Source organism: Triticum aestivum, chromosome 4B, assembly GCF_018294505.1.
Source record: "Triticum aestivum cultivar Chinese Spring chromosome 4B, IWGSC CS RefSeq v2.1, whole genome shotgun sequence".
Classification (NCBI taxonomy): Eukaryota; Viridiplantae; Streptophyta; class Magnoliopsida; order Poales; family Poaceae; genus Triticum; species Triticum aestivum.
Genome location: NC_057804.1, coordinates 109,069,218 through 109,090,576, shown reverse-complemented (window position 1 = coordinate 109,090,576; position 21,359 = coordinate 109,069,218).

Genomic DNA, 21,359 nt, shown 5'->3' with positions numbered 1-21,359 from the left:
GCTTCAACCTGATAAGCTCGAACCCAAATCGGAGAAATGTGTCTTCATAGGATACCCAAAGGAAACTGTTGGGTACACCTTCTATCACAGATCCGAAGGCAAGACATTCGTTGCTAAGAATGGATCCTTTCTAGAGAAAGAGTTTCTCTCGAAAGAAGTGAGTGGGAGGAAAGTGGAACTTGACGAGGTAACTGTACCTGCTCCCTTACTAGAAAGTAGTTCATCACAGAAAACTGTTTCAGTGACACCTACACCAGTTAGTGAGGAAGCCAATGATAATGATCATGAAACTTCAGATCAAGATACTACTGAACCTCGTAGATCAACCAGAGTAAGATCCACACCAGAGTGGTACGGTAATCCTATTCTGGAAGTCATGCTACTAGATCATGATGAACCTACGAACTATGAAGAAGCGATGGTGAGCCCAGATTCCGCAAAGTGGCTTGAAGCCATGAAATCTGAGATGGGATCCATGTATGAGAACAAAGTATGGACTTTGGTTGACTTTCCCGATGATCGGCAAGCAATTGAGAATAAATGGATCTTTAAGAAGAAGACTGACGCTGATGGTAATGTTACTGTCTACAAAGCTCGACTTGTCGCAAAAGGTTTTCGGCAAGTTCAAGGGATTAACTACGATGAGACCTTCTCACCCGTAGCGATGCTTAAGTCCGTCCGAATCATGTTAGCGATTGCCGCATTTTATGATTATGAAATTTGGCAGATGGATGTCAAAACTGCATTCCTGAATGGATTTCTGGAAGAAGAGTTGTATATGATGCAACCGGAAGGTTTTGTCGATCCAAAGGGAGCTAACAAAGTGTGCAAGCTCCAGCGATCCATTTATGGACTGGTGCAAGCCTCTCGGAGTTGGAATAAACGCTTTGATAGTGTGATCAAAGCATTTGGTTTTATACAGACTTTCGGAGAAGCCTGTATTTACAAGAAAGTGAGTGGGAGCTCTGTAGCATTTCTAATATTATATGTGGATGACATATTGCTGATTGGAAATGATATAGAATTTCTGGATAGCATAAAGGGATACTTGAATAAAAGTTTTTCAATGAAAGACCTCGGTGAAGCTGCTTACATATTAGGCATTAAGATCTATAGAGATAGATCAAGACGCTTAATTGGACTTTCACAAAGCACATACCTTGACAAAATTTTGAAGAAGTTCAAAATGGATCAAGCAAAGAAAGGGTTCTTGCCTGTGTTACAAGGTGTGAAGTTGAGTAAGACTCAATGCCCGACCACTGCAGAAGATAGAGAGAATATGAAAGATGTTCTCTATGCATCAGCCATAGGATCTATCATGTATGAAATTCTGTGTACCAGACCTGATGTGTGCCTTGCCATAAGTTTAGCAGGGAGGTACCAAAGTAATCCAGGAGTGGATCACTGGACAGCGGTCAAGAACATTCTGAAATACCTGAAAAGGACTAAGGATATGTTTCTCGTATATGGAGGTGACAAAGAGCTCACTGTAAAAGGTTACGTTGATGCAAGCTTTGAAACTGATCCGGACGATTCTAAATCGCAAACCGGATACGTGTTTACATTAAACGGTGGAGCTGTCAGTTGGTGCAGTTCTAAACAAAGCGTCGTAGCGGGATCTACATGTGAAGCGGAGTACATAGCTGCTTCGGAAGCAGCGAACGAAGGAGTCTGGATGAAGGAGTTCATATCCGATCTAGGTGTCATACCTAATGCATCGGGTCCAATGAAAATCTTTTGTGACAATACTGGTGCAATTGCCTTGGCAAAGGAATCCAGATTTCACAAAAGGACCAAACACATCAAGAGACGCTTCAATTCCATCCGGGATCTAGTCCAGGTGGGAGACATAGAGATTTGCAAGATACATACGGATCTGAATGTTGCAGACCCGTTGACTAAGCCTCTTCCACGAGCAAAACATGATCAGCACCAAGGCTCCATGGGTGTTAGAATCATTACAGTGTATTCTAGATTATTGACTCTAGTGCAAGTGGGAGACTGAAGGAAATATGCCCTAGAGGCAATAATAAAGTTATTATTTATTTCCTTATAATCATGATAAATGTTTATTATTCATGCTAGAATTGTATTAACCGGAAACGTAATACATGTGTGAATACATAGACAAACAAAGTGTCAGTAGTATGCCTCTACTTGACTAGCTCGTTAATCAAAGATGGTTATGTTTCCTAACCATGAACAATGAGTTGTTATTTGATTAACGAGGTCACATCATTAGTTGAATGATCTGATTGACATGACCCATTTCATTAGCTTAGCACACGATCATTTTAGTATGTTGCTATTGCTTTCTTCATGACTTATACATGTTCCTATGACTATGAGATTATGCAACTCCCGTTTGCCGGAGGAACACTTTGGGTGCTACCAAACGTCACAACGTAACTGGGTGATTATAAAGGAGCATTGCAGGTGTCTCCAAAGGTAGATGTTGGGTTGGTGTATTTCGAGATTAGGATTTGTCACTCCGACTGTCGGAGAGGTATCTCTGGGCCCTCTCGGTAATACACATCACATAAGCCTTGCAAGCATTACAACTGATATGGTAGTTGTGAGATGATGTATTACGGAACGAGTAAAGAGACTTGCCGGTAACGAGATTGAGCTAGGTATTGGATACCGACGATCGAATCTCGGGCAAGTAACATACCGATGACAAAGGGAACAACGTATGTTGTTATGCGGTCTGACCGATAAAGATCTTCGTAGAATATGTAGGAGCCAATATGGGCATCCAGGTCCCGCTATTGGTTATTGACCGGAGACGTGTCTCGGTCATGTCTACATTGTTCTCGAACCCGTAGGGTCCGCACGCTTAAGGTTACGATGACAGTTTCATTATGAGTTTATGCATTTTGATGTACCGAAGGTTGTTCGGAGTCCCGGATGTGATCACGGACATGACGAGGAGTCTCGAAATGGTCGAGACGTAAAGTCTGATATATTGGAAGCCTATGTTTGGACATCGGAAGTGTTCCGGGTGAAATCGGGATTTTACCGGGTTACCGGGAGGTTACCGGAACCCCCCGGGAGCCATATGGGCCTTCATGGGCCTTAGTGGAAAGGTGAAAGGGCTGCCCATAAGGGCTGCGCGCCTCCCCCCTTCCCCTAGTCCTATTAGGACTAGGAGAGGTGGCCGGCCACCCCTCTCCCTCTTTCCCCCTTGGGAATCCTAGTTGGAATAGGATTGGGGGGGGGAGTCCTACTCCCGGTAGGAGTAGGACTCCTCCTGCGCCCTCCTCCTGGCCGGCACACCTCTCCCCCTTGGCTCCTTTATATACGGAGGCAGGGGGCACCTCTGGACACACAAGTTGATCCACGTGATCTATTCCTTAGCCGTGTGCGGTGCCCCCTGCCACCATATACCTCGATATTACTGTAGCGGAGTTTAGGCGAAGCCCTGCTGCTGTAGTTCATCAAGATCGTCACCACGCCGTCGTGCTGACGGAACTCTTCCCTGACACTTTGCTGGATCGGAGTCCGGGGATCGTCATCGAGCTGAACGTGTGCTCGAACTCGGAGGTGCCGTAGTTTCGGTGCTTGATCGGTTGGATCGTGAAGACGTACGACTACTTCCTCTACGTCGTGTCATTGCTTCCGCAGTCGGTCTGCGTTGGGTACATAGACAATACTCTCCCCCTCGTTTCTATGCATCACATGATCTTGCGTGTGCGTAGGAAATTTTTGAAATTACTACGAAACCCAACAATTATTGTTGAGAGAACTTGCACTATTGAAAGTATGAACCCTAGGCCTTGTTTCCTATCATTGCAATACCGTTCACGCTCACTTTTATCACTTGTTACCTTGCTGTTTTTACAATTTCAGATTACAAAAACCTTTATCTACTATCTATTTTGCACTTGTATCACCATCTCTTCGCCGAACTAGTGCACCTATACAATTTATCGTTGTATTGGGTGTGTTGGGGACACAAAAGACTCTTTGTTATTTGGTTGCAGGGTTGTTTGAGAGAGACCATCTTCATCCTACGCCTCCTATGGATTGATAAACCTTAGGCCATCCACTTGAGGGAAATTTGCTACTGTCCTACAAACCTATGCACTTACAGGCCCAACAACATCTACAAGAAGAAGGTTGTGTAGTAGAAATCACACGTCCATCGCTACATGGCTGCTATGGACGACGTCAGGTTCTCCACTACTTGGCAGGTTCTATGGGCAGATGACCGGAGATATGATCATGTGATGGTTCCTTCTCTTTGGGTGTCCACCGCCCGCGCTCCAGGAACCGCGAGTGGCGCCCTAGATTCTTCTGTAGTACTCGATCTTTATTAGGTACCTAGCCAGTGATGTATTCGATATATAATATTCGAGACGATGTATTCGAGATTATATATATTATTCGAGACGATGATGTATATTCGAGATTATATATTAATTGAGACGATGCATATGTATTATGTACTATATGATTCAGTTTTTCCTTATTGATTGTATCCATGCATTGTAATTTGAATACTAAATTGTTCTATATTTCTTCTGTATTAGTTAAGTAAAAGCTATGGCGGACAATACTGGCAGAGACAGAGAAGAGGAATTGTTCGACATCATACGCAGCCCTAGCAGGCTAGATGATCTGAATGAAGCAGATGACGGCTCCCAATATCTGAACAATACCGGAGAGGGTGATGAAAAGATATTCGATCTCGACGACCGAGCTGATGAAGTCATGAACTATGATTCTGATTATGATGACACAAACAATGTTTATGATGACACAGAGAATGCTGATCTTCAAATAACAAAGACTACCGGTGAGGTATATTTATATAAGCAGGCATCTGGTGATCATCACATGTTTTTATTTTATTTTAAGATATATGAATGAATCGATCTTCTTCTTTCAGCCCTCCGGATCGAGCAAATCTGCTTCTACAGACAGCAGGACAAAGCGAGGCCCGAGCAGATTGTTGAAGGACGGTGTAAAGTACACCATCGAATCCGTCAAACCTAGTGGCGAACCCTTGATGCCTAAGAACATTGCAAACAAGTGGACTCGTCAGTGCGGAGTTCTTGTGAAGGACAAACTCCCGATCCCCATTCAAGAATGGAAAGAGCCAAAGACTAAACGTCCAGGTGTTACTTGGGTCGACGACAGAGCCAAAAAAGACCTTTGGGATTCTCTGATGGAACATTTCACCCTACCAGATTATTTCACTAAAGCAGATGTGGACAAAGTGAAGGGCACTGCTCTTAAGAAGATGGCAATTGCATTCAACACCCACAAGAAAACTGTATGGGCCAACTACCTCGCTACAGAAAGGAAGACTCCAGAATTCACGGGAACACTGGAGAAGCAAAGAGAACATTGGGACGATTTCGTGAAATTCAAGGATTCAGAAATATCTAAGGAACGGTCGATAAAAAACAAGGCCAATGCCGCAAAAAAGACGCAGTTCCATAGGCTGGGTCCAGGTGGCTACACGGTGGGAATGCCTAAGTGGGATAAGTCTGAGCAAGAGATGGAGGGTGCAGGGGTCACTCCGATTACTAGGAGCTGGCCCCCCAGGTGCAGAACTAGGTTCTATGCGCATGGGGGGCGTTGGACCCGAAGACAGGCCTGGTTTCGAAGAAGGCAAGTCTAAAAGGAGCCAACAAAAGATACTTGACGCAATAGAAGAAGCTCGAGCGGGGGTGTTCACGCCCAATAGAGAGAACGACAAGCTTACACGCGCCCTGGGAAATCCTGAACACCCGGGAAGAACACGAGGCATGGGCGTTATTCCCTGGTATGAGGGCTTTTCGGACTGGAACGGCGACTACAGGTCCCGTGCAAGAAAGAAGATGGAGGAGGAGGAGAAGAGGAAGCTGGAGGAGGAGCAGAGGAAGCAGGACGCAGAACGCCTTCAAGGCCTAGAAGCAAGGCACGCAGACTTGGCACTCAAATTCCAGCAGCAGCAGTAGCAGTAGATCGACTCACTTAGCCAGGAAAGGGGGTCTCAGCAGCGACAGTAGCAAGCGGATGATCGTCCATCATTGGATAGCACCATCCCATCCATGCCGAGAAGCAGCGTTGGTTCTGCCCCGGGTGACACACTGCTGGATACATACCACCCTGTGGATGACATCATAGAGAACACTAACTGTGAGCTACACTCCAAAATGAAGAACATATCCATGAAGGTGGCGGACGTGTTGCTTTCACAATTACCCCTGAAGCAACCTTCCATTGAATCCCGATTCCAGAGGGCTATGCTCATGTCATGGTTGATGAAGTGGTGGAGCCATATTCGATGCTAGCACTTGACATTGCTGGAGGTGACGGCGAGCCCACACTGGGAGAGGCCGTACATCGTATCATCCTATGGAGAAAGGATTACATCATCTTTCCAAGTCCACCGACACTGCGTCGTCTGCCGACTCCTCCTCGAAGTCCGCCACCGAGTCAGCAGACTCCCGCTCCTCCAAGTCCACAAACGCGTGAGCCGACTCCTCCTCGAAGTCCGCCACCTCCTCCAAGTCCCCGAACGCTTGAGCAGACTCCTCCTCCTTCATGTCCGGCACAGCGTCAGGCCAATCCTCCTGCTTCAAGTCCGGCACAGCGTCAGCCACGTCAGCCGTCTCCGCCGTCTCAGCAATCACGGAAGAGACATGCCGAAGCTATGGTGCGTAGCAGTACAAGTTGAGGTAGTACAGGAAGTACAGGCGGAGACAAGCGATATAAATATGGTCCAAGCATCGCTCCTCTTCCTCAGAGGCCTTACGACATGACCGAGGAGCAAAACGCAGCCATAGTGCAGGCCCAAGTGGACGCCCATTTTGGACCGAAACCGACACCGCCGCCAAAGGAGAAAGTGACTGAGAAAATGATTGACCACTTCATTCGTATGGCTAGAGCACCAGCTCCCAAGCCTGTTGACTCGGACTATGAGCATCAAATCAGGAAGCTACATCGAGCACGGCTACAGAAGGAAGCGAGCTCGAGCTCGAGCCAACAAGCAGCTGGCAAGAAATGCGGGAAAACCGTTCCCCAGCTGGGAGAACAGGCGGTGCAAGCGATCCCCCCGCTTGTTGTGCCAACAACACATGATAGGACTACGCGCGCCAAATATTATTGTGGGCAAACCGTTAGCGTTCCCCAGCAGGGCGATGTGGTAATAACGGAGGAGCATATAATGCAGGCTGAAATGCTCAAGATCTCTGTTGGACAACTCCTCGAAATCGAGCCCATGTCTCCGCTTAGAGAATCGGAAATAAAATGAAAATATGTCCGAAGCCAACCTTTGGTCCATCCAGACAAGGTCAAGGACCTCCCAACGAGAATGTATGAATTGCATCAATGGTACATGAACATTACCAAGATTTCTAATCGAGAGTCACTCATGGTGAATGTCAAGCATGAGCATTATTACCATGAGAAAGCTCTGGCCGTTGAGTATTCAGAACTATTTCAATTATACAATCAAGACGCACTCGACAAGTCTATCATCAGTTGCTATTGTCTGTAAGTGATTTCTTTCTGTAATTGAAGTCTCAAGCTAGTTACATGTAATTATCCTCACTATATTCTTTTCTGTGGTATTATATGCAGGATGAAGATGTATGAAATGAAAAAATCTAGCCGCTATGGCATTGGGTTCATTGATGAAAGCACAAGTGCTCCCTAGGTGGTTTTGGTAATTAATGTCAACATATCTCTTGTTGGACTAACAGTTTTATCTAGTATATTTCAGACAAGTTCAACAATGAAGTGGCATGGACTAAAGGATGTGGAACTCCTTCAAGATGCTAAGGACAAGGGATTGGCTAAAGCTTCAAACTCAAGACTCTTCATTTTATATTTCAGTGATCCAAGATCACATTGAGTCTATAGGAAAAGCCAATACTATCAAGGAGGGATGAGGTGTTGCTTAATGAGCCTCTTGCTTCATGTGCTTAATGATATGCTCAAAAACCCTCAACTACTTTATCACATCCACATATGACCTAAACCTAAAGCCAAAATTGGTCACACTGATTCTTTCTATCCGGCGCCACCGAGTTCAGATGTCATAGCCACTGCCACAAACCCTAGGCAAATCGGTCTCACCGATAGGGATCTCAGTCTCACCGAGATGGGATTGTAATCTCTCTGTGTATGTCCATTATCAAAATCAGTCTTATCGAGTTTGAGCAATCGGTCCTACCGAGATTACAATGCAAACTCTCTGGTTAACTTATTACCAAAATCGGTCTCACCGAGTTTGAATAATCGGTCCCACTGAGTTTGCCTGACCAACTCTCTGGTTAGCTAATTACCAAAATCGGTCCCACCGAGTTTGTGTAATCGGTCTCACTGAGATTACGTTATGCCCTAACCCTAACCATATCGGTCCTACCGAGTTGCATTTCGGTCCCACCGAAAATCCTAACGGTCACTAGGTTTACTAAATCGGTTTGATCGAGTTTGTTGATTTTGTCCCACCGAGATTGGTAAATTGTGTGTAACGGTTAGATTTTGTGTGGAGGCTATATATACCCCTCCACCTCCTCTTCATTCGTGGAGAGAGCCATCAGAACAAACCTACACTTCCAACTTACCAGTTCTGAGAGAGAACCACTTACTCATGTGTTGAGGCCAAGATATTCCATTCCTACCATATGAATCTTGATCTCTAGCCTTTCCCAAGTTGCTTTCCACTCAAATCTTCTTTCCACCAGATCCAAATCCTATGAGAGAGAGTTGAGTGTTGGGGAGACTATCATTTGAAGCACAAGAGTAAGGAGTTCATCATCAACGCACCATTTGTTACTTCTTGGAGAGTGGTGTCTCCTAGATTGGCTAGGTGTCACTTGGGAGCCTCCGACAAAGATTGTGGAGTTGAACCAAGGAGTTTGTAAGGGCAAGGAGATCGCCTACTTTGTGAAGATCTACTGCTAGTGAGGCAAGTCCTTCGTGGGCGACGGCCATTGTGGGATAGACAAGGTTGCTTCTTCGTGGACCCTTCTTGGGTGGAGCCCTCCATGGACTCGTGCAACCGTTACCCTTCGTGGGTTGAAGTCTCCATCAACGTGGATGTACGATAGCACCACCTATCGGAACCACGCCAAAAACATTTGTGTCTCCAATTGCGTTTGAATCCTCTAAAACCCTTCCCTTTACATTCTTGCAAGTTGCATGCTTTACTTTGCGCTGCTCATATACTCTTTGCATGCTTGCTTGCTATGTGTTGTGAATGTTAAACTTGTGCCTAAACTCCACTTAAACTTAAATTTGCTAAAAACTACAACTTTGGTACTTAGTGTCTAATCACCCCCCCCCTCCGGACACCTCTTCTCAAGGTCCTACAAGTGGTATCAGAGCTTTGGTTTCCATTGCCTTGGTTTAATCACCATTGGAGGAAGATGGATGAGTCTACTTTGGGGAGTCTTAGACATAGAGTGCCTATACTTGATGGAGAGTATTTTCATGAGTGAAAAAATGAGATGCTTGTAATTTTCAACCAATATCATTTGAACAAGTACATTGCTAGTCCTTGTGCACCTTGTGTTAATCCTATGCATCCCACTCTTGATGAGTCTATTGACATGATTAGGAATGTTAGAACTGTTAATCTTATCACTAGAGGCTTTCCTAGAAAGTTGATTATAAAACTGCCTACTCTTGAGTGTGCCTACACTATATGGAAATTTCTTGAGGAACGATTTCCTGATTATTCTTTGAAAAATCTAGATGAAATTCTTCATAAGTCTATTGCCTTGACTAAGATGAATTCCAATGATCCTATGTTTGGTGATCGTCTATTTTAACTTACAAATCTTATGCGTGCCAAAGGAAATGTTGGAATTATTAGCGATATTATTATTTCCAAAGCCACTAGAATTCATAAGCAAGATTATTGTCAAACTCATACTAATGAATCACTCTCACTAGGAATTGATCCACCACATGACGATGTTGAACATGGATACTATGATGAGGATGATGATGATGACTTTGATCTTGATGATGCAATGAGACATTTTGGTCTTATGGCAAATCTTCGGGGATATATGGCAGGAGGAAAGGAATGGGTCCTTGACAGTGGATGTACCGATCACATGACTGGAGATAAAGACATGTTTCGTGAGCTTGCTGAAAATGATAGTCCTCGAAAGTATGTCACTTTCGGTGACAACTCAAAGGGTAAGGTGGTTGGCCTCGGTAAGGTGGCCATCTCACATGATAGCTCCATACAAAATGTTATGCTCGTTGAATCTCTTGGCTACAACTTACTTTCAGTATCTAGACTTGCTGATTTCGGTTTCAATGTCCTATTTACTGAAGTAGATTGCCAAGTGTTTCGTCGAGACAATCATAAAATGGTCTTTACCGACATACGTAGAGGTGATCTATACATTGTTGATTTCACTAAAAAGGCTCAACCTAAAACTTGCTTCATTGCTAAATCCTCAAAAGGTTGGTTATGGGATAGACGACTAGGTCACGTTGGCATGAGAAATCTTGACAAGCTTATTAAAGGGAATCATATCCTTGGATTTAACGATGTCATATTTGACAAGGATAGACTTTGCAGTGCTTGTCAAGCAGGTAAACAGGTTGGAGGAAGGCGTCCCGTGAAGAACATCATGACCACAAGGAGGCCACTTGAGCTACTTCACATGGATCTTTTTGGTCCCAACTCTTACAAGAGTCACGGTGGAAATTCTTTTGGTCTAGTTATAGTTGATGATTTTTCAAGATTTATGTGGGTGTTCTTCCTCGATGATAAATCGCGGGTCCAAAAGATCTTCAAAAACTTCGCTAGGAAGGCCCAAAATCAGTTTGAAGTGAAGATCAAGAAGGTTCGCAGCGACAACGGAACGGAGTTCAAGAACGCAAATGTGGACACCTTTCTTGATGAAGAAGGGATTTCACACAAGTTCTCGGCTACGTACACACCTCAACAAAATGGAGTTGTTGAGAGGAAGAACCGGACGCTCATTGAAATGGCGAGAACGATGCTTGATGAGTACAAGACACCGAAGCAATTTTGGGCAGAAGCGGTTGAGACAGCTTGTCATGCAACAAATCGCTTGTATCTTCACAAGCTACTCGGCAAGACAGCATACGAGCTTCTCACCGGTAACAAACCCCAAGTTGGATACTTTCGAGTATTCGGCTCAAAGTGCTACATTCTTGATAAGCATCGTCGTTCTAAATTTGCTTCTAAGTCTCATGAAGGTTTCCTACTAGGTTATGGCTCAAACTCTCACACATACCGTGTCTACAACAATTTCACCCGAAAGGTTGAAGAGACGGTACATGTGAAGTTTGATGAATCTAACGGCTCGCAAGTAGAGCAATTGCCAATTGATGTAGGAGACAAAGATCCTTCGGAAGCAATCCAAGACTTGTCTATTGGTAAGGTTCGTCCAATGGAGGTGAAGGAGAGTACCTCGTCCATCCAAGTGGAAGCTTCTACTTCATGACAAGGTGAACCAAGAGTTGATACGGAAGCATCCACAAGTGGGACACACCAAGATGAAGAAAACGAGGAAGTGCATCAAGAACGTCAATAACCTCCTTCTCCACCACGACAAGAGAACGACAACGCCAACAATGAAGAAGATCAAGAAGAAGAAGAAGAAGAAGATGAAGAAGATGTTCAACCAAGACCCAAGCAAAAGCTTTCACGAGTTCGAGCAAGAATTGCTAAAGACCATCCCGTCGAGCAAATCTACAATGATATTCAAACCGGGAGAATCACTCGCTCTAAAACTCGTTTAGCTAACTTTTGTGAAAACTATTCTTTCATCTCTAGCATTGAACCTATGAAGGTCGAAGAAGCATTGGAAGATCCGGATTGGATAAATGCTATGCATGAAGAGCTACACAACTTTGAGAGAAACCAAGTTTGGACATTGGTTGAGAAGCCCGACAACAACCACAACATCATCGGTACCAAATGGGTGTTTCGCAAAAAGCAAGATGACGATGGACAAGTAGTTCGCAACAAAGCACGTCTCGTCGCCCAAGGCTACACACAAGTCGAAGGTATGGACTATGGTGAGACTTATGCTCCCGTTGCTAGACTTGAGTCTATTTGCATCTTACTTGCCTATGCTAATCACCATTATATCACATTGTACCAAATGGACATTAAAAGTGCTTTTCTAAATGGTGAAATAGAGGAGGAAGTTTATGTTAAACAACCTCCCGGCTTTGTCAATCCTAACAAACCAAATCATGTTTACAAACTTCGCAAAGCTCTTTATGGTCTTAAACAAGCTCCTAGAGCTTGGTACAAATGCTTATCGAAGTTTCTTCTTGGAAAGGGATTTGAAATTGGGAAAATTGATTCTACTCTTTTTACTAAAAGGGTTAATGGAGAACTCTTTGTATGCCAAATTTATGTTGATGATATCATATTTGGATCAACTAACCCACATTTTAGTGAGAAGTTTGGAAAGCTAATGTCGGAGAAGTTTGAGATGTCAATGATGAGTGAACTCAAATTCTTTCTTGGGTTGCAAATCAAGCAAACTAAGGAAGGTACTTTTGTCTCTCAAACGAAGTACACTAAGGACTTATTCAAGAAGTTCAATATGCAAGAATGCAAAGGTATGTCTACACCCATTCCTACTAGTGGACATCTTGATTTGACCAAAGATGGTGAACCGGTTGATCAAAAGGTTTATCGCTCTATGATTGGTTCATTGTTATACCTATGTGCTTCACGTCCCGATATTATGCTAAGTGTGTGCATGTGTGCAATATATCAAGCTGCTCCTAAAGAATGTCATCTTAAGGTTGTGAAAAGGATAGTGAGATACTTAATACATACACCAAATTTTGGCATTTGGTATCTTAAGAGGCCCTCTTTCGATCTTGTTGGCTACTCCGACTCGGACTATGCCGGAGACAAGGTTGATAGAAAGTCCACTTCGGGTACTTGTCAATTCCTTGGTAGATCTCTTGTGTCTTGGTCCTCCAAGAAACAAAATTCGGTATCCTTATCCACTGCCGAAGCGGAATACATTGCCGCTGGTTCATGTTGTGCTCAATTACTTTGGATGATCCAAACTCTTAAAGATTATGGGATATATGTGAAACATGTTCCATTGCTTTGTGACAATGAAAGTGCTATCAAAATTGGTCATAATCATGTGCAACATTCTCGAACTAAGCATATTGAAGTTCGTCATCATTTCATTCGAGATCATGTTGCTAAGGGTGACATTGATCTTAAGCATGTTCGCACCGAAAAGCAATTAGCGGATATATTCAATAAACCTCTTGATGAGAAAGTGTTTTGCAGGTTGAGAGGAGAATTGAACATCATTGATGCTTCAAACTTGGAGTAGAAACTCCATTGGATACATGTCAGACATGAGCTTATGACTAATTCTTGATATTTCTCTTATGATGAAAATCTTATGTCTTGGATATATTTGCATCTTGCATGTTATCTAACCAATGTAGGTACTTGGTTGAATCAAATTCAATGAGATTGTAACCTACTCACATCTTGAGCAATCTCTACATCACCAAGTCTCTATACAAAGGTGGTTGAAGACAAGGAAGCACGAAACCATTCAAACATATCCTTTGACAAATTCTATGTTGAGCTTCATGATTGTCATTTTTGGATACACAAGTGCTTTTCCTTGCAAGAACTAACCCATGTAGGTAGATGGACTCAAATTCCAAGTGGTGCTCCCAACTCTTGATGAGCCACATCAAACTTGAGCAACCCACATAAGTTCAACTACATGATCAACACCACCAACCAAGGTATGTTATTCCATCTTAGAGAAGCTTTACTCTGAGACATGAGCTAAAGCAACTCGACAAGATGAGAATACATCAAGATGCTTAAACGAAAAATGGTAACCCCATTTTGAGCTTAAACGATGAGTATGACCTATGATCAAGTGATCTCACTTGACTCCTAAGTCAATATACTCTAACATAGGTGACTTTGTCGCCGACCATCTCTAGATGAAGTTCTCTTGTGTTTTTTTGTGTTTTTGCATTTGTCTCATGCATATTTGTTTCCCCTTTCAAAAAAATCATCTAGATTTATTTCTTTTTGTTTGCTCTGCATTTTATGCATCCAATTCATTGCATATCATTTAGTTAATTCCTTGCAAATCTTTTTGAGATCATATTAGTCTAGTGAGCTGAGGTGACAAGTGTTTTCTCTGCGATGAACTCGGTTCCACCGAGTCCAACCGAATTCTTTTGGTACAACCGAAGCATACAACTCGATGCCACCGATTTCACCACAGGGAAAACAGTTTGCCACTTATTCTATGTTTCTTTCTGTTCCAGCTCCACTCAATGAATCTTGTCCACTACAAGCATCACATTTTTACAAATGCTTTGTGCTGTGACTCAAGGATCAAACCCATTCACGACAAATTCCAGAAGCCCTTCTTGGAAATTCATGTCAAAGGGGGAGAGAGAGATCACATCAAAGCTTATCATTTAGAGAGAGATCACATCAGAGAATATCACTTCCACAGGGGGAGAGAGAGATCTCCAGGGGGAGAAAATACTCAAGTAGAAAGTATTTCTCAAGGATCCCAGATGCTTGGTGTTCAAGAGGAGAGATGCCACATGTCTTATTGAGGGGAAAGACATGTTCATATGTGCTTATTTGCATTAGTTTGCACTAGCTCTGTTCATTCATTTCTTTCAGCTCTGATTTTCTGTTCCCTATCTTCTCCCAGTATCCCATGCTAGATTTAGGGGGAGCAAGACATCTAAGGGAAAGAAATCATTTAAATTCATTGCATATCTTTACTCTTGGGGACATGTCTAATCCAATGTGGTACTTAGTACTCACTCTCTACATGTCATCCTAGTCTTGGTATTCTTGTGGTTTCTTCTGTTTGCTCTATCTAGTAGATGTATCTGTGTTATCTAACCTTGTTTGTGCAGGTTCATTCCATCCTAAGCCAACTCAAGACTACAAGGTAAGTATATGCATCACAATCATGTGTATGAGGAATTCTTGCTGATGTACATATTGTTTGCAAGAAGGACTCATGAGCATGAAGGTATTTTCTTTAATATTCTTTGCTCTGATGCATATGGCCAAGATACATGTAACTCATTGCCTACTCTGTCATGGTTATGCTCTCACATGCTTCAATTTCCTATATTCACATGATTGCATACATATAGGGGGAGCCTATGATTGTTACATGTCTTTCCAAAGCTTTACTTGCTATTCTCTATACCTTTATCTAAAGCTTTGATGTATGTTGTCATCAATTACCAAAAAGGGGGAGATTGAAAGCACAAGTGCTCCCTAGGTGGTTTTGGTAATTAATGTCAACATATCTCTTGTTGGACTAACACTTTTATCTAGTATATTTCAGACAAGTTCAACAATGAAGTGGCATGGACTAAAGGATGTGGAACTCCTTCAAGATGCTAAGGACAAGGGATTGGCTAAAGCTTCAAGCTCAAGACTCTTCATTTTCTATTTCAGTGATCCAAGATCACATTGAGTCTATAGGAAAAGCCAATACTATCAAGGAGGGATGAGGTGTTGCTTAATGAGCCTCTTGCTTCATGTGCTTAATGATATGCTCAAAAACCCTCAACTACTTTCTCACATCCACATATGACCTAAACCTAAAGCCAAAATCGGTCACACCGATTCTTTCTATCCGGCGCCACCGAGTTCAGATGTCATAGCCACTGCCACAAACCCTAGGCAAATAGGTCTCACCAATAGGGATCTCGGTCTCACCGAGATGGGATTGTAATCTCTCTATGTATGTCCATTATCAAAATCAGGCTTACCGAGTTTGAGCAATCGGTCCTATCGAGATTACAATGAAAACTCTCTGGTTAACTTATTACCAAAATCGGTCTCACCGAGTTTGAATAATCGGTCCCACCGAGTTTGCCTGACCAACTCTCTGGTTAGCTAATTACCAAAATAGGTCCCACCGAGTTTGTGTAATCGGTCTCACCGAGATTACGTTATGCCCTAACCATAACCATATCGGTCCTACCAAGTTGCATTTCGGTCCCACCGAGAATCCTAACGGTCACTAGGTTTACTAAATCGGTCTGACCGAGTTTGTTGATTCGGTCCCACCGAGATTGGTAAATTGTGTGTAACGGTTAGATTTTGTGTGGAGGCTATATATACCCCTCCACCTCCTCTTCATTCGTGGAGAGAGCCATCAGAACAAACCTACACTTCCAACTTACCAGTTCTGAGAGAGAACCACTTACTCATGTGTTGAGGCCAAGATATTCCATTCCTACCATATGAATCTTGATCTCTAGCCTTTCCCAAGTTGCTTTCCACTCAAATCTTCTTTCCACCAGATCCAAATCCTATGAGAGAGAGTTGAGTGTTGGGGAGACTATCATTTGAAGCACAAGAGCAAGGAGTTCATCATCAACGCACCATTTGTTACTTCTTGGAGAGTGGTGTCTCCTAGATTGGCTGGTGTCACTTGGGAGCCTCCGACAAAGATTATGGAGTTGAACCAAGGAGTTTGTAAGGGCAAGGAGATCGCCTACTCCGTGAAGATCTACCGCTAGTGAGGCAAGTCCTTCGTGGGCGACGGCCATGGTGGGATAGACAAGGTTGCTTCTTCGTGGACCCTTCTTGGGTGGAGCCCTCCGTGGACTCGCGCAACCGTTACCCTTCGTGGGTTGAAGTCTCCATCAACGTGGATGTACGATAGCACCACCTATCGGAACCACGCCAAAAACATCCGTGTCTCCAATTGCGTTTGAATCCTCTAAAACCCTTCCCTTTACATTCTTGCAAGTTGCATGCTTTACTTTCCGTTGCTCATATACTCTTTGCATGCTTGCTTGCTGTTGGGGAACGTAGCAGAAATTCAAAATTTTCCTACGTGTCACCAAGATCTATCTATGGAGAGACCAGCAACGAGTAGAAAGAGAGTGCATCTACATACCCTTGTAGATCGCTAAGCGGAAGCGTTCAAGTGAACGGGGTTGATGGAGTCGTACTCGTCGTGATTCAAATCACCGATGATCAAGTGCCGAACGGACGGCACCTCCGCGTTCAACACACGTACAGCTCGACGATGTCTCCCACGCCTTGATCCAGCAAGGAGAGAGGGAGAGGTTGAGGAAGACTCCATCCAGCAGCAGCACAACGGCGTGGTGGTGATGGAGGAGCGTGGCAATCCTGCAGGGCTTCGCCAAGCACCTACGGGAGAGGAGGAGGTGTCACGGGAGGGAGGGAGGCGCCAAGGGCTCAGGTGTCGATGCCCTCCCTCCCCTCCACTATATATAGGGGCAAGGGAGAGGGGGGAGGCGCAGCCTTGCCCCTTACTCCAAGAAAGGGGTGCGGCCAAGAGGGGGGGAGGAGTCCATCCTCCCCAAGGCACCTCGGAGGTGCCTTCCCCCTTTAGGACTCTCCCCTTTTTCCTATATCTTGGCGCATGGGCCTCTAGGGGCTGGTGCCCTTGGCCCATGTAGGCCAAGGCGCACCCCCTACAGCCCATGTGGCCCCCCGGGGCAGGTGGCCCCACCCGGTGGGCCCCCGGGACCCTTCCGGTGGTCCCGGTACAATACCGATGACCCCGAAACTTGTCCCGATGGCCGAAACAGGACTTCCTATATATAAATCTTTACCTCCGGACCATTCCGGAACTCCTCGTGACGTCCGGTATCTCATACGGGACTCCGAACAACATTCGGTAACCACATACAAGCTTCCTTTATAACCCTAGCGTCATCGAACCTTAAGTGTGTAGACCCTACGGGTTCGGGAGACATGCAGACATAACCGAGACGTTCTCCGGTCAATAACCAACAGCGGGATCTGGATACCCATGTTGGCTCCCACATGTTCCACGATGATCTCATCGGATGAACCACGATGTCAAGGACTCAATCGATCCCGTATACAATTCCCTTTGTCTAGCGGTATTTTACTTGCCCGAGATTCGATCGTCGGTATCCAATACCTTGTTCAATCTCGTTACCGGCAAGTCACTTTACTCGTTCCGTAACACATCATCCCGTGATCAACTCCTTGGTCACATTGCGCATATGATGATGTCCTACCGAGTGGGCCCATAGATACCTCTCCGTTTACACGGAGTGACAAATCCCAGTCTCGATCCGCCTAAAACAATAGATACTTTCGGAGATACCTGTAGTGCACCTTTATAGTCACCCAGTTACGTTGTGACATTTGATACACCCAAAGCACTCCTACGGTATCCAGGAGTTACACGCTCTCATGGTCAAAGGAAGAGATACTTGACATTGGCAAAGCTCTAGCAAACGAACTACACGATCTTTGTGCTATGCTTAGGATTGGGTCTTGTCCATCACATCATTCTCCTAATGATGTGATCCCGTTATCAACGACATCCAATGTCCATAGCCAGGAAACCATGACTATCTGTTGATCACAACGAGCTAGTCAACTAGAGGCTCACTAGGGACATATTGTGGTCTATGTATTCACACGTGTATTACGATTTCCGGATAATACAGTTATAGCATGAATAAAAGACAATTATCATGAACAAGGAAATATAATAATAATACTTTTATTATTGCCTCTAGGGCATATTTCCAACAGTCTCCCACTTGCACTAGAGTCAATAATCTAGTTCACATCGCCATGTGATTAACACTCACAGGTCACATCGCCATGTGACTAATACCCAAGAGTTTACTAGAGTCAGTAGTCTAGTTCACATCACTATGTGATTAACACTCAATGAGTTTTATGTTTGATCATGTTGCTTGTGAGAGAGGTTTTAGTCAACGGGTCTGAACCTTTCAGATCCGTGTGTGCTTTACAAATCTCTATGTCATCTCCTAGATGCAGCTACCACGCTCTATTTGGAGCTATTCCAATTAACTGTTCTACTTGGAGCTATTCTAAATTGTTGCTCCATTATATGAATCCGGTCTCTCTACTTAGAGCTATCCGGATAGGTGTTAAGCTTGCATCGACGTAACCTTTACGACGAACTCTTTTACCACCTCCATAATCGAGAAAATTCCTTAGTCCACTAGTTACTAAGGACAACTTTGACCGCTGTCTGTGATCCATTCTTGGATCACTCTTGTACCCCTTGACTAACTCATGGCAAGGCACACTTCAGGTGCGGTACACAGCATAGCATACTATAGAGCCTATGTCTTAAGCATAGGGGACGACCTTTGTCCTTTCTATTCTGCCATGGTCGAGCTTTAAGTCTTAACTTCGTACCTTACAACTCAGGCAAGAACTCCTTCTTTGACTGGTCCATCTTGAACACCTTCAAGATCATGTCAAGGTATGTGCTCATTTGAAAGTATTATTAAGCATTTTGATCTATCCTTATAGATCATGATGCTCAATGTTCAAGTAGCTTAATCCAGGCTTTCCATTGAAAGACACTTTCAAAATAACCTTATATGCTTTCCAGAAATTCTACGTCATTTCTGATCATCAATATGTCAACAACATATCTCATCAGAAATTCTATAGTGCTCCCACTCACTTCTTTGGAAATACAAGTTTCTCATAAACTTTGTATATACCAAAATCTTTGATCATCATCAAAGCATACATTCCAACTCCGAGATGCTCACTCCAGTCCTTAGAAGGATCGCTGGTGCTAGCATACCTTTTAGCATTCTTAGGATTGACAAAACTTTTCTGATTGTATCACATACAATCTTTCCTTACGAAAACTAGTAAGGAAACTTGTCTTGACATCCATCTGCCAGATTTCATAAATGCAGCTAATGCTAACATGATTCCGACGGACTTTAAGCATCGCTACGAGTGAGAAAATCTCATCGTAGTCAACTCCTTGAACTTGTCAGAAAACACTTCGCCACAAGTCGAGCTTCATAGATGGTGACATTACCATCCACGTACGTCTTCTTCTTAAAAGATCCATTTATCTCAATGGATTGCCGATCATCGGGCAAGTCCATCAAAGTCCATGCTTTGTTCTGATACATGGATCCTATCTCGGATTTCATGGTTTCTAACCATTTGTCGGAATTTGGGCCCACCATTGCTTCTGCATAGCTCGTAGGTTCATTGTTGTCTAGCAACATGACCTTCAAGACAGGATTACTGTACCACTCTAAAGCAGTACACATCCTTGTCACCCTACGAGGTATGACAGTGACTTGATCCGAAACTTCATGATCACGATCATAAGCTTCTACTTCAATTGGTGTAGGTGCCACAGGAACAACTTCCTGTGCCCTGCTACACACTTGTTGAAGTGACAGTTCAATAACCTCATCAAGTCTCCACCATCCTCCCACTCAACTTTCCGAGACAAACTTTTCTCGAGAAAGGACCGATTCAAGAAACAATCCATATTGCTTTCGGATCTGAATTAGGAGGTATACCCAACTGTTTGGGTGTCCTATGAAGATGCATTTTATCCGCTTTGGGTTCGAGCTTATCAGCCTGAAACTTTTTCACATAAGCGTCGCAGCCCCAAACTTTTAAGAAACGACAACTTAGGTTTCTCTAAACCATAATTCATACGGTGTCATCTCAACGGAATTACGTGGTGCCCTATTTAAAGTGAATGTGGTTGTCTCTAATGCCTAACCCATGAACGATAGTGGTAATTCGATAAGAGACATCATGAAATGCACCATATCCAATAGGGTGCAACTATGATTTTCGGACACACCATCACACTATGGTGTTCCAGGCGGTATTAATTGCGAAACAATTTCCACAATGTCTTAATTGTGTGCCAAAACTCGTAACTCAGATACTCATCTCTATGATCATATCATAGACATTTTATCCTCTGGTCACAATGATCTTCTACTTCACTCTGAAATTATTTGAACCATTCAATAATTCAGACTTGTGTTTCATCAAGTAAATATTCTCAACATCTACTCGAATCATCTGTGAAGTAAGAACATAACGATATTCACTGCATGCCTCAGCACTCATTGGACTACACACATCAAAATGTGTTACTTCCAACAAGTTGCTATCTTGTTCCATCTTATTGAAAACCGAGGCTTTTCAGTCATCTTGCCTATGTGGTATGATTTGCATATCTCAAGTGATTCAAAATCAATTGAGTCCAAACGGTCCATTTCCATGGAGTTTCTTCATGCATATACACCAATAGACATGGTTCGCATGTCTCACACTTTTCAAAAACGAGTGAGTCCAAAGATCCATCAACATGGAGCTTCTTCATGCGTTTTATACCAATATGACTTACATGGCAGTGCCACAAGCAAATGGTACTATCATTACTATCTTATATCTTTTGGCATGAAAATGTGTATCACTACGATCGAGATTCAATAAACCATTCAGGTTTAATACTAATCTTGATGGTAGAGGGAGCGTGTGATGTTTGATTATATCAAACTTGGAAACACTTCCAACACAT